Below are 11,524 nucleotides of genomic sequence, written 5' to 3'. Positions count from 1 at the left end.
TAAAAGCTAGAACTTCATTTCTTCAGTTTTTTCAAACTTCTGGAAAGATGGTTAAAGAAACTCCGGTAACCACAACCCCAGCTACTGGGGGGAATACCGGCGACTACACAGTTTTTACAAACACTACCCCGGTTACCCAAGCCGGGGCAAGTGCAGTAAATTTTACGAACACTACCCCAGTTACCCAAGCTGGGGCAAGTGCAATAAATAATCGCTCACTGGGATTCACCGATACCCAGTTAGAGAGACAACGAACAAGGCTCCCCCGCCAAACACTCGACGAAGTTAAGGCATGGGCGGAGGCACGTCAAAAGGAATTCCAAGCTGAGTTGGACGAACGCTTGCGTTCCGTCCAACAAGCTGACGAATTTGGAAGCATTCAACTCAACATGAGTAGTGAGTGCGAATACTCGGAGGAATCCGACACCGACGCGAACCCTCGCCATAGGGCAAAAGGGAAGCGTAAGGAAACGGACTCCCAACCGAGAAGGCGTTTTGGAGAAGCCTTCAAACCAAAAAACACAGGTGGAAATCCACGTGACTTCTCCAAAACATTCAGACCAACTGTGGCAAATGCGGGAACGTCCAAATTTGCAAGGGACATTGCGGAAGCAATCGCCCCAAAAAGTGCCAAACAGATGTCCAACATCGGCACTTATGATGGTATATCTGATCCAGACGATCATTTGAACAGGTTCATAGCGGGGGCAACCGTCAGTAGTTGGACGGAACCTACGTGGTGTTACATGTTCCAAATGACGCTTGTTGGGGCAGCTAGAGCGTGGTTCGATCGTCTACCGGTCAACCACATCTACGACTGGGCAGACTTCCAACAGAAGTTTAGCCAACACTTCAGCCAACAAAGAAAGTATACCGAAGAGCAATGGACAATCCTCAAATGCATTCGAGAGAAAGATGAATCTTTGCTAGACTTCATCACTCGCTTCAACTCAAAGAAGCTAAGTCTGGGTAATATTAGCGAAGATCTTTTTCGCGCTGCTTTCATCCAGGGCGCGAACGACCCAGAGCTCATCCGCACCTTAACGGGTAAAGATGGCATGCCATCCACATGGGATGCCATCATGACAGCAGCTAAACGCTTTGCGGAAACGGAGAAGCAACTGGGTAGAGATCTCCCCCAGAGCACAAACCTCTACACCCAGAAAACAAGAGAAGACAACGTCCTTATCGCCCGACTAAACAAAAAGCGGAAGCTAGGCATTTGGCAGTCAAGGGTAAACTTTGACACCTCATCCGGCTTGCAACATCGGTTAGGCGGAAGGAATAACGTACAGTCAAACCAGAACTCGAGATGGACGCCACTCACCAAAAGCGTCACCGAGATATTCGCCACTGAGGAGCTCCCATGGCCAAAGGCTCCAATAATCCGACATCGTCACAATGCTGATCGGAGCAAATACTGTGACTTTCACAGGACAAAAGGCCACAACACTGAAGAATGCACAGACGTTAAGGACATGGTCGAAGCATTTGTCAGAGATGGGACGCTCGCGCACCTCGTGGCGCAATGAACGCTGAGCAGGCTGATGCGTGTAGAACCCCAGTAGGGGAAAACACGAATAAAATTACAGCTTCAATGTTGGAGACTACATGCTGCGTAAAGAACGAGATCCCGAACCAGGTGCATATCGGCTCGATGGCACTCCCATCCCAACAACATGGAAGGGAGCTCAATTACACAGTTTGCATGTAGATCAATTCCAAATTTGTAAAGAAAAGGCCCAGAGCCACTTCTAATGGAAATGATTCTCCTTAGAACATCGACGCTGATGATTTCACATTTATACTTTTATGAACTTTCAACACTGATGCCGGTTTTCACCGCATACATAAGTGTGAAAGTCGTTGCGTGGGGAAGGCGGCAAAACCCGCATAAACCCAAAAAATGGCAAACCTTCACGCAGGTCAGTTGAAGGGTAAAGTTCAGTCATCCCACTAAATGAAAGTGCCGGTCTATCCGCATGAATCATGATAGAGGAAACTGAACACTAACCTATTAACAACCGCGCGTCGAACGGTTAATTTATTCAACACGGATATGCCGGTTTTCACCGCATAATTACGTGGAAAGTCGTTGCGTGGGGAAGGCGGCAAAACCCGCATAAACCCAAAAAACGGCAAACCTTCACGCAGGTCAGTTGAAGGGTAGAGTTCAGTCATCCCACTAAATGAAAGTGCCGGTCTATCCGCATGAATCATGATAGAGGAAACTGAACACTAACCTATTAACAACCGCGCGTCGAACGGTTAATTTATTCAACACGGATATGCTGGTTTTCACCGCATAATTACGTGGAAAGTCGTTGCGTGGGGAAGGCGGCAAAACCCGCATAAACCCAAAAAACGGCAAACCTTCACGCAGGTCAGTCATAGGTAAACTTTGGTCAACTAAATGAAAGTGCCGGTCCTAACCGCACAAATCATAAGAGGAAACCGAACCTATTGACAACCGCGCGTCGAAAGGTTAACTTATTCTAAACACTTAGAATTTCTAACAAAAGGATGAGGAAAACCTACACGCAGGTTAGATGTAGGTAAAGTTTAGCCATCCTACTAAGTGCAAGTGACGGTCCTACCCGCTCAATCACGAAAGAGGAAGCAAAACTTCAACCTATTATCTACCACGTTCAAAGGTTAACTTATCCTAAACACTTAGAAATTTCAAAAAAGATGAGGAAAACCTCCACGCAGGTCAGATGTAGGTAAAGTTTAGCCATCCTACTAAGTGCAAGCGACGGTCCTACCCGCACAATCACGAAAGAGGAAGCAAAACTTCAACCTATTATCTACCACGTTCAAAGGTTAACTTATTCTAAACATTTGGAAAATTGCTAATTTAAACTAAAATATGCAAGTTATATAACGTTTATAAAGCAAGGAATCCAGTGAAAGTAGCGGTCTTACCCGCACAAAGATTTATATTTCATAATATTCATTACAAGAATGGCCGGGTAACTACCCGCCTACAAGAATATAAATCTATACAAGCTAAATCTATCCTAGCAGTGGGAAGGGATCTTCAGGATCAAGCTTCAGGGCCACTTCCACTTGGACCAGCACCATCAGTAGAGCGTGGCAGTTCAAGGAAAGCTGTAAGGATAGCTAGCCCATCATCAGCAGCAACTTCGTTTACCTTCTCCACCACCGGATGCGGGAAGGCGGCATACTGATTCACTGCTTGGTCGTATACAGCTTCAGTATCTACATCAAATAAAGGGAAGTTGGAAGGCGGGATGCCTTTCTCAACGAACCCTAGACCAAGCAGGAAATCGGCCTTTTCCCCATCCTCATGAGAAGCGTTGAGGGCTGCGCTCATAGCATCGTCATAAGACGTCTCCGTGAAGACTCGATGCACAACCTACAAAAAAGAAAATATACAAGTATCAGAACCTTTTCTATTTACAAAGAAAAGCGTAAAGACATGAAAAGCATACCTGAGACAACGCTTCTCGAAGAAGCCATTCCTTGGCAACCAGAGCCTCCTGGAGGGCAGCTTGAGCTTCGTTACGGGCGCGTTCGGCTTCACTTTTGTTGAGGTTGGCAAGCAACACTTCTTTAGCCGCAGCCTCTTCGACGCCCTTTAGCTTCCGCTCAGTGTGGTCAAGCACCCCCTCTGGTCCAAGATCTCTTGGAGCTTTTTGGCGTCTTCCATCGCCAAGGCATCATGAGCCTGCTGGAGAGCCTCTAATTTGGCTTTAAGCTCCTCATTCTCCACGCGTAGAGGCTCAGCAACAGCTTCAGCCTTGGTGGCCCTCTCGGTTGCGTTCCTTGCAGTTTCCTTAGCCAGCCGAAGCTGTTCGTTAACAGCTTGGGCAGCCTTGGAACGGGCCTCGAGTCGGGCCTGAACTTCAACCTCGAGGGCCTTGAAGGCCTTCTCCTTTTCCACAGCCACTGCGGTAAGCCTTACGTTCTCCTCCCGGACAGCCCGCGCCCGAGCTACTTCTTGAAGGCGAGCTGCTTTTAACTTGTCGTTTTCACGACAAAGCAGCTCGACGCGCGGCTGCATCCGGGCCAGGAGAACCCGAAGCTCATTGGTTAGCCTACCCTCCTGGTAGCTAGCTATGGCTTCCCCCAACGCACCACTGGGAGCTGCGTGACGAGCCCACTCCACGCACTCCACAGGTGTGCGAAGGGTTGTTCCTCGGCGGATGTTCCATCGTGGAACATACACTTCATTGGAATCCGACACTGCAAAAAACATAAAGCAGTTAGGAAAAGATGATAAAAATATGAAATAGGCCAAAAGAACCCTACGCACCTGTAGGGTCAATAACAGGCCGATAACCGCCAAACCCATCACCTGAACCCAAAGGAAATCCATCCAAGAGGTCAGGCAGATGGGAAGGAGGCAGAGGTTGGCGATAAGCCCCATGCATACTTGAAGGATCGGCCGTCGTTGCCGATGACGGAGGCGGCATGGTAAAAGCCGCCGCGGTCGCCGCTGCGGAATCCGCAGCAAAAGTAACCGCTGGCTCAGTGAAAGATGCGGTAAATATGGCACTGAAAGCCGGCGGTGATGACATCACAGCTGGAACAGTCGGCTCAACGGAGTGAGCAACTGAACCAGCGGAAGCAGGCGTCGGCGCAGCCGCCTGGGTCGTCGCCTCAGGTAGGCTGACCAAGCCTACCGTCATGGGCGGGGGGTACTCCTCCGCGCTCCACCTGGAATGCGTCAACATCCACGCCTGCACAAAGAAGAAGTGTTAATGATGGAAAGCTATGAAGTTAAAGATAAAGGAAGTTTGTACTTACGGGTTTTCTTGAGCCTAAAAGTGCGGACAGGCGGGGATGAACCCGATGGAGCCGGCCTCTTCACGCCGCTCACCGTTGTCATCCTGGGCTCTCCGGAGGTGACAGTCGTCGCAGCCTCCGGAGCGGTGGTCTTATCACCACCGGGGTTCCCCGCCACCTCCTCGCTCTCGGCCTCTGAGTCAGACCGAGGCACCGGATCGGCAGTGGAGGCCACCTTCTCCTTCCCCTTCCCGCCGGCAGCCTTCTTCTTCCGCACCAACGGAGGACCATCTGCGGATTCCTCATCAGAACATAAGATTAGAGGAATTCCGGCAGAGGTTTCAACATTGAGGGGTCGAGGGTTGAATAGCGCCTTACCTGGCCGCTTAGCGCTAAGGATCTCGTGGCCTAACGGGTAGACCTCCACGAACCGATCCGCCGTTTGTTCTAGGATGGGCAACTCGTTCTCGTCTAGAGCGCGAGTACCCATCCGAGCGGGACTGTCAGCCTCCCGCGGATACAGGAGCGACTGCAAGTCGTTCCCCTCTGAAATAAACAGGAAAGAAGTTAGAAGAGATTCTAAATCAACAAAAAGAAACAGAGCATACCGTAAGGAACAGAGTTCGAACCGTATTCAAGGACGATTAGGATCTTTTGCGCATCCGCATCCTTCCACACCCGGCTCATCCCGAGCATCACCATCCCGGACTCCGCAAACCGGTAAACCGGAGATTGGACTCGGGATATCTTCGAGAACCATTCCGCCTCCTGGTAGTTGGAGGCGTGAAGGCTGGGAAGTGCTTGCCCATTCTTGAATTTCATGGCAAGGGGGATGGCGCGAGCGGAGATGTAGAAGAACTCCCGCTTCCACGAGCGAAGACTGCGCTCGGTTGCGCAAATCTTCAAACCCTTAATCCGGGTTATCAGCGTGTACCACCCCTGGATGCACCTCCAGGAGTAGAAGGTCATCATGCGGTCGACGAAGGGCTCAATGCCCAGAATCCGGCACGCCCACTCGAAGTGGCGAATCTTCGCGATCGCCATCGGGTGCACCTCGGTCAGGTGCACACCGTGCCTCTCCAGGACACGGTACACAAACTTTGTCAAAGGGAACCTAAGATTCCCATAAACAAAGAATGCAGCATATACCCCGATCTTGCCTCTGGGGGCATCATAAACCGTCTGATGGGGTTCAGGAAACTCAGGCTCGAGAGACTCGAGCATGAACTTCCTGACGATGTACTGATACAGATCGACAGGCAGAGCACACTGACACTCGCCAGCAGTACTCTTGTCATCGGCGAACACCCCAGCCTCCTGGGCTGTAGCTTCGAGATCGTGAGAAGACATCTTGCAGATAAAAGAAGAAAACGATTTCAAGAGAATGCTCGACTGAAAAGGTGAGTATTCGCCGGAAATCGTTTTGAAGATGAAGAGAAAAGTGAAAGTGTGGATTACAAAGAACCCTCTCCCCCTTTATATACTAATCGCAATTAATGCGATGAATTTAATGCGGAAGAGAGAGAAATCGAAGGTGCAATGAAACTATGACACGTGGCAAAAAGCAAGCTGGCAACAGCCGTTGAAAGGACGCGTACCATTAATTTCGCGGCCACGCGCCCGAAAAATCGCGCCCACGCGCCTGAAAAAGCGTCTGGAATGACCAGGTACTGTCACGTCACCATAACTTCCTGCACGTCTTGACACAGTCAGAAGAAACCGTCGCACGACGTTTCAGAGGTTTGGACTGTTCTTATCCTTTCACCAACCCTTCGAATTTCAAAAATTCAAAAAGATTCAAAAGTAAGCGGGAAAATACCCCTTACCTTGGCAACCAAGTAACCATAAGACGGGTGCGGGTACAGTGTTAAGGCAAAACCCTTCACATACTTAGCACCTGCAGGGAATTGAAGCCAAGAATACCTCGGCAACCTAGTAACTATAAGACGAGTGCGGGTACAGTGTTAAGGCAAAACCCTTCACATGCGTAGCACCCGCAGGGAATTAACGCCAGGAATACCTTGGAAGTAAAGTAACCGTAAGACGAGCGCGGGTACAGTGTCAAGGCAAAACCCTTCACATACCTAGCGCTCCGCAGGGAATTGAAACCAAGAAGGATCTTCTGGGCAATGCTTGCGGAAACGGAAATAACATCCCCGCATAGCGGGAACGTCGAGAACTACATTGTTTGAAGCTCCATGATGGAATTGGTGGTTTTAACATAATTGATCACTAAGTTCAAAACTACCAAAACCTCATGGAGAATCCACACAAGTGGGACTCAACGCTCCTGACTTGTGAGGAGGTTACAGACCTACCGCATCATACCCAAAGATCAAGCAGGAAAGTCGGGAATTTCTGCAAGTGACAAGGACTTCCGCGGGAAGAATCCCCATGGAAAACCTTAAAAAACCCTTTTCAAAACCCTTTGCTTAAGTCCAAAAGTTCACCTCACTTTATTAAACATTCATGAGAAGAACATTGGACTGGGGGGACTTGAAGAGGTAGGTCCCAGCAGAGCCCAGTTGGACCCGCAAGACTCACCTTGAAGAGGGACGTTTGCGCAGAAACCAACTGGATTCGCAGGACCCACCATGCTCAGAGACGTGACGTCCTTACGCGCAGTACGCAAGCTGTTCCCGCAGGAAATGCCTCCCAATGGTGAAGTACTCTGCCTGTTCCCGCAGCTGCGGATACAAGCCATCAGGGAAGGCCACCCGCGCAGCAAGGCTACACGCACAAGGCACTTAGCTCTCAATCACTCAGTTGTCACCTGAAGGAATGAGCAAAGCCGGGAACAATCCCGCACAAAGGCGGGAGGGGGAATACTCCCGCCCAACTAAGCCAGTCCGTACGATACGGGAAGATCTTCTGTACTGTACCTGACGAGGTATGGGCAAAAGATCTGACCAAAGATACGACAGCTTATTGACAGCAGTATGGCGAGCAGCATGCTCTTGTACTGTATGTCACTATTAGCCGCTGCCTACTCACCAACTCCTGTCAAACCACGTGCATAGCCGGCAGTTGGTGGAAAAGGAATAGTACACAGCAGGCCTGGTCACTATCAACCGCTGCCTACCCACCAACTACCAGCAGGGCACGTGCGTAGGCCACAGTTGGTAGAACAGAAATACTATTCAGTCGGCCACACCTTCTTGGAAACCTACATTCGGCTATAAATACCCCAAATGGTATGATCATCTTATCATCATATACTATCTCGTATTACATATTATACCTGATATCTGCTCTAGCAATCTCTTAATATACATTTATATTTAAAGAGCAATCTAGTCTGATTCTCACGCCGGAGGGTGGTCACAAGGAGGAACCCCCCCTTCTCAGTGACGAGCTCACGGTGTCTGTTTTGCAGGTTATCAGAAGAACCATCTTTGCCGGGTCCAACCCCTCGTGGGAAACATCTATCTAACCCCCAGGTTACCCGTAATCTGCCCGTGGGTTCGGTTAGTGTTTCTTCATTTATGTACTCTTTCGTTCCGGGAAAGCTGTACGTTAGATCCAAGTCCCCTATGATGAATTTCACTACCACCAATATCTTAGATTCGGTCCATGCTGCACTTAACTCCCAGTCATGACCAACCAAGTAAACCTTGTCCAAACCAAAATGGTCTAGCAAGGACACCAAGTCTCCTACTATGTGGAACGCGGTGTAACTTGTGGTAGAAGGTGGTGCTTCCGTGTCACCGAACCCACGAAGGTCGGGTGCGATGGCACGGTAGCCTTTGGAAAACATGAACAACATCTGGTGACGCCAAGTGTACCATAGTTCGGGGAAGCCATGGAGGAAGAGCACCGCGGGGCCTTCTCCGATTTCGGCTACGTGCATATTGATGCCGTTTACTTTGATGTGGTTATGTTGTATTTTCTCCATGTTGGTTTGGTTGTGTGTTGGTTAAATTTTGTGAGGGTGGGTTTTATATTACAGGTGAGCGATGGTTTCTAGACTTGCATAAGTATTGCCGTCTATTTTATAAGGTAAGGGTTTTATTATTTAGTTTTGTGGGGTAGACTAAAGTCTAAAGGTAGGATTTTATTAAAAGGGATTTTTAACTAAGGTCGTTAAATGAAATATAGTTATTTTCTTTTCTATTTTTAAGTTTTTGTAACGAGAAAATTCTCAATATGGCTATTTTGACCGACCTATTTCCAATACTTGCATTCCTTTTAAAAAGTTCCTAAAATGGCCAACCATAAACCGTCGGACGGCTCCTTCTCCGCCTGCCATCACCTCGAACTTAGAGCCAACTAGTTTTTACAGGTCGGTAAATTCGGACGTTGGTAAAACCCAAGCATTACCGGTCCTAAGTGTTGAGCCGGTAAATCGACGCGAATTTGGTCGGTTTCGGTTACGTGTATTAGTGTACGGAAACTAAAGCAAAAAAGTTATAAAAATTGAGATGGACCAATGAGGGGCCATTGGTCTGTAAAATTCGAGCGTTGGTAAAACTCAAGCGTTGAGGCGGTGAGTGTATGCAAATTCAGTCGGGATTTTCACGTTCGTTACGAAACTGGAACTAAAAAAAGAATTGCCATTCGGTCGTTTATGTTCCGTTCGTTAAAGTACTCGAATTAAAACAGAATACGGTAAGTCTATGCAAATTATGTCAGTTTCTGTCATGTTCGTTACGGTATCAGAACTTATAAAATAAAACAAATAAAAAACATAAAAAATAATTAAAAATATAATGATCAAACTTTGAAAAATAAGAAAAAAAACAAAAGAATATGTAAAAAAACTGATCCAATTACACATTGTCAAGTGGACCAATCATGTTTCGGCGTCATCAAACTTCTCTTTTATATATATTATTAATTATTAATATAATCGAGCCATCTGTCTTCTACTTTGTGTGGCCCAACCAAACTAAAAAACAATGACGAGTTACTTCAAAACATGTATAAACAGGCGGTACGATGATCTGCATTACGTTGGCCACAGAGAGGACAAACTGGATATTCAATGACACGTGGCTTAATAAACATTTCAGACCTTCGGCTTTAAATAGGAGACCTTTCCAAAGGGACAAACGGTAAAAGGATTATGTGATCTCAACTCTCTCATTACTCATCACTTTCCCATATCTTTTCTCCCGCCGGAGGAATGTTACAGAAAACTTCCCATTCTTGTAACCATGCTAACGACGTTGCTAGTTTTGCAGATCTAGCTCGCTCGCTTGGTTTCATAGTATTCAATGTCCTTAACCTTATGGAAAATACCCATATGGCCGTCTAGACTCCGATTTAGATCCTTGTTTCCTTGGTACTAATTTCTTTTTACGATGCACCTAAAATCCTTGCAAACTTTGGGATTACATTCCATATTTGTTACTTAAATCCAATGATCTATTAACGGATTAAACATATCAACCTAATTATAATAGTTTATTAAACTTTAGAAGCTATTAATGTTAACGCTTTTTAACATTTTTATTATAATTTCAGAGGCGGTGCAATTCGTGTCATGGGCACAAAACGCCATCATTATACATGGTTCAAGCCAACCTAGGCTTATAAAGTCAAAGGTTGCTTTGCAAATTATAACCTAATTAGGCCATATGTAACTTTTTTTTTTTAATTTTTTTATAGGTTTTCCAAATTTAACGTGACAGTATTTTCAGGTTAAAGGTTTTAAAACAATTAATTAGTATAATGCAAGAACCAGTGAGTTTATCATTAACAAACAAGCCATATGAATCTGCTCAAAAGTATTGAACTGGAGCGGATGCTAATGTAAGACTTAATTGTTACAATTTCCATTTATTCAATTAATATTTTATCCATTGGGAATATGGATCTCACTAGCGGGGTTGTTCGGGTTGGTTTATCCGGTTTCGTAATTATCGGCTCGGGTTCCTTAGGTTTTTAAAGTCAGAAATCTAAACTGATAACCAGTCCAATCTAGACCGGGTGAACACGGGTTGGTGGTTAGAGGCGTATAAATCGGGTTTTTCGAATACTCGGTTCCGGGTATGACCAGGTACTGGAAAATCGGGTATTTGTAATATCGAGTCGCGCTCGGCTCCATGTATTGTCTCTAAAAACCATACCCTATGCATCGGGTTCGGGTCGGGTAATAACCGCGTAATCTAAAACCGGATATTTGAATACCCTATTTTTGGGTATTGAAAAAACCCTATTTTCGGGTTTTTTTCGGACTTTTTTTTGGGTATGGATTAGATTTTTAAGAGGTTGCACTTTTTAGGGGTATTTTTCGGGTATATTTACGTTATTTTTCGGGTATTTGAAAAACCCGGTTTTGGGTATTGAAAAATTCGGTTCCGGATATGAAACCGGTTCGGGTTTTCGGGTATTACCGGGTACAAATCGGGTCGGTTCGGGTTTTAGTACCGAAATGCATACCCTATCCGTACCCTACGGGTAGGGTCGGGTACGGGCTCGGGTATTATAAACCGGGTATAAAAAGCCTGTTCCAGGTTCGGGTTTTTTGTGCACCTCTATGGTTACTGGTTATCAGTTTTTGAATTGGGTCAGTGGGCTGAAAACGTCTTAAGTGGGCTTCTAATGGGCTGCCTTTTCTTCATAAATCTTTAATCTACATGGAATCAAATAATCAATTTAGGTAGCAAAACACTAAATCAGTAACGTAATTATGTAAGTTCCACATGCAATCATTATATTATGTTTACATGATCGTACTGTATTTGATCTCTATTTATTTTTGTTTTTTCTTAATTCATGTTATCATAGATTAGAAATTTAGAACTAATGTCTTTTGTCATAACAATGA

This window comes from Bidens hawaiensis, unplaced genomic scaffold (genome assembly GCF_021521415.1).
Source record: "Bidens hawaiensis isolate Kalapana, Puna unplaced genomic scaffold, B.hawaiensis_p1.1 tig00010069_1, whole genome shotgun sequence".
In the NCBI taxonomy this organism is placed as follows: Eukaryota; Viridiplantae; Streptophyta; class Magnoliopsida; order Asterales; family Asteraceae; genus Bidens; species Bidens hawaiensis.
This window is presented reverse-complemented; position numbering follows the sequence as displayed.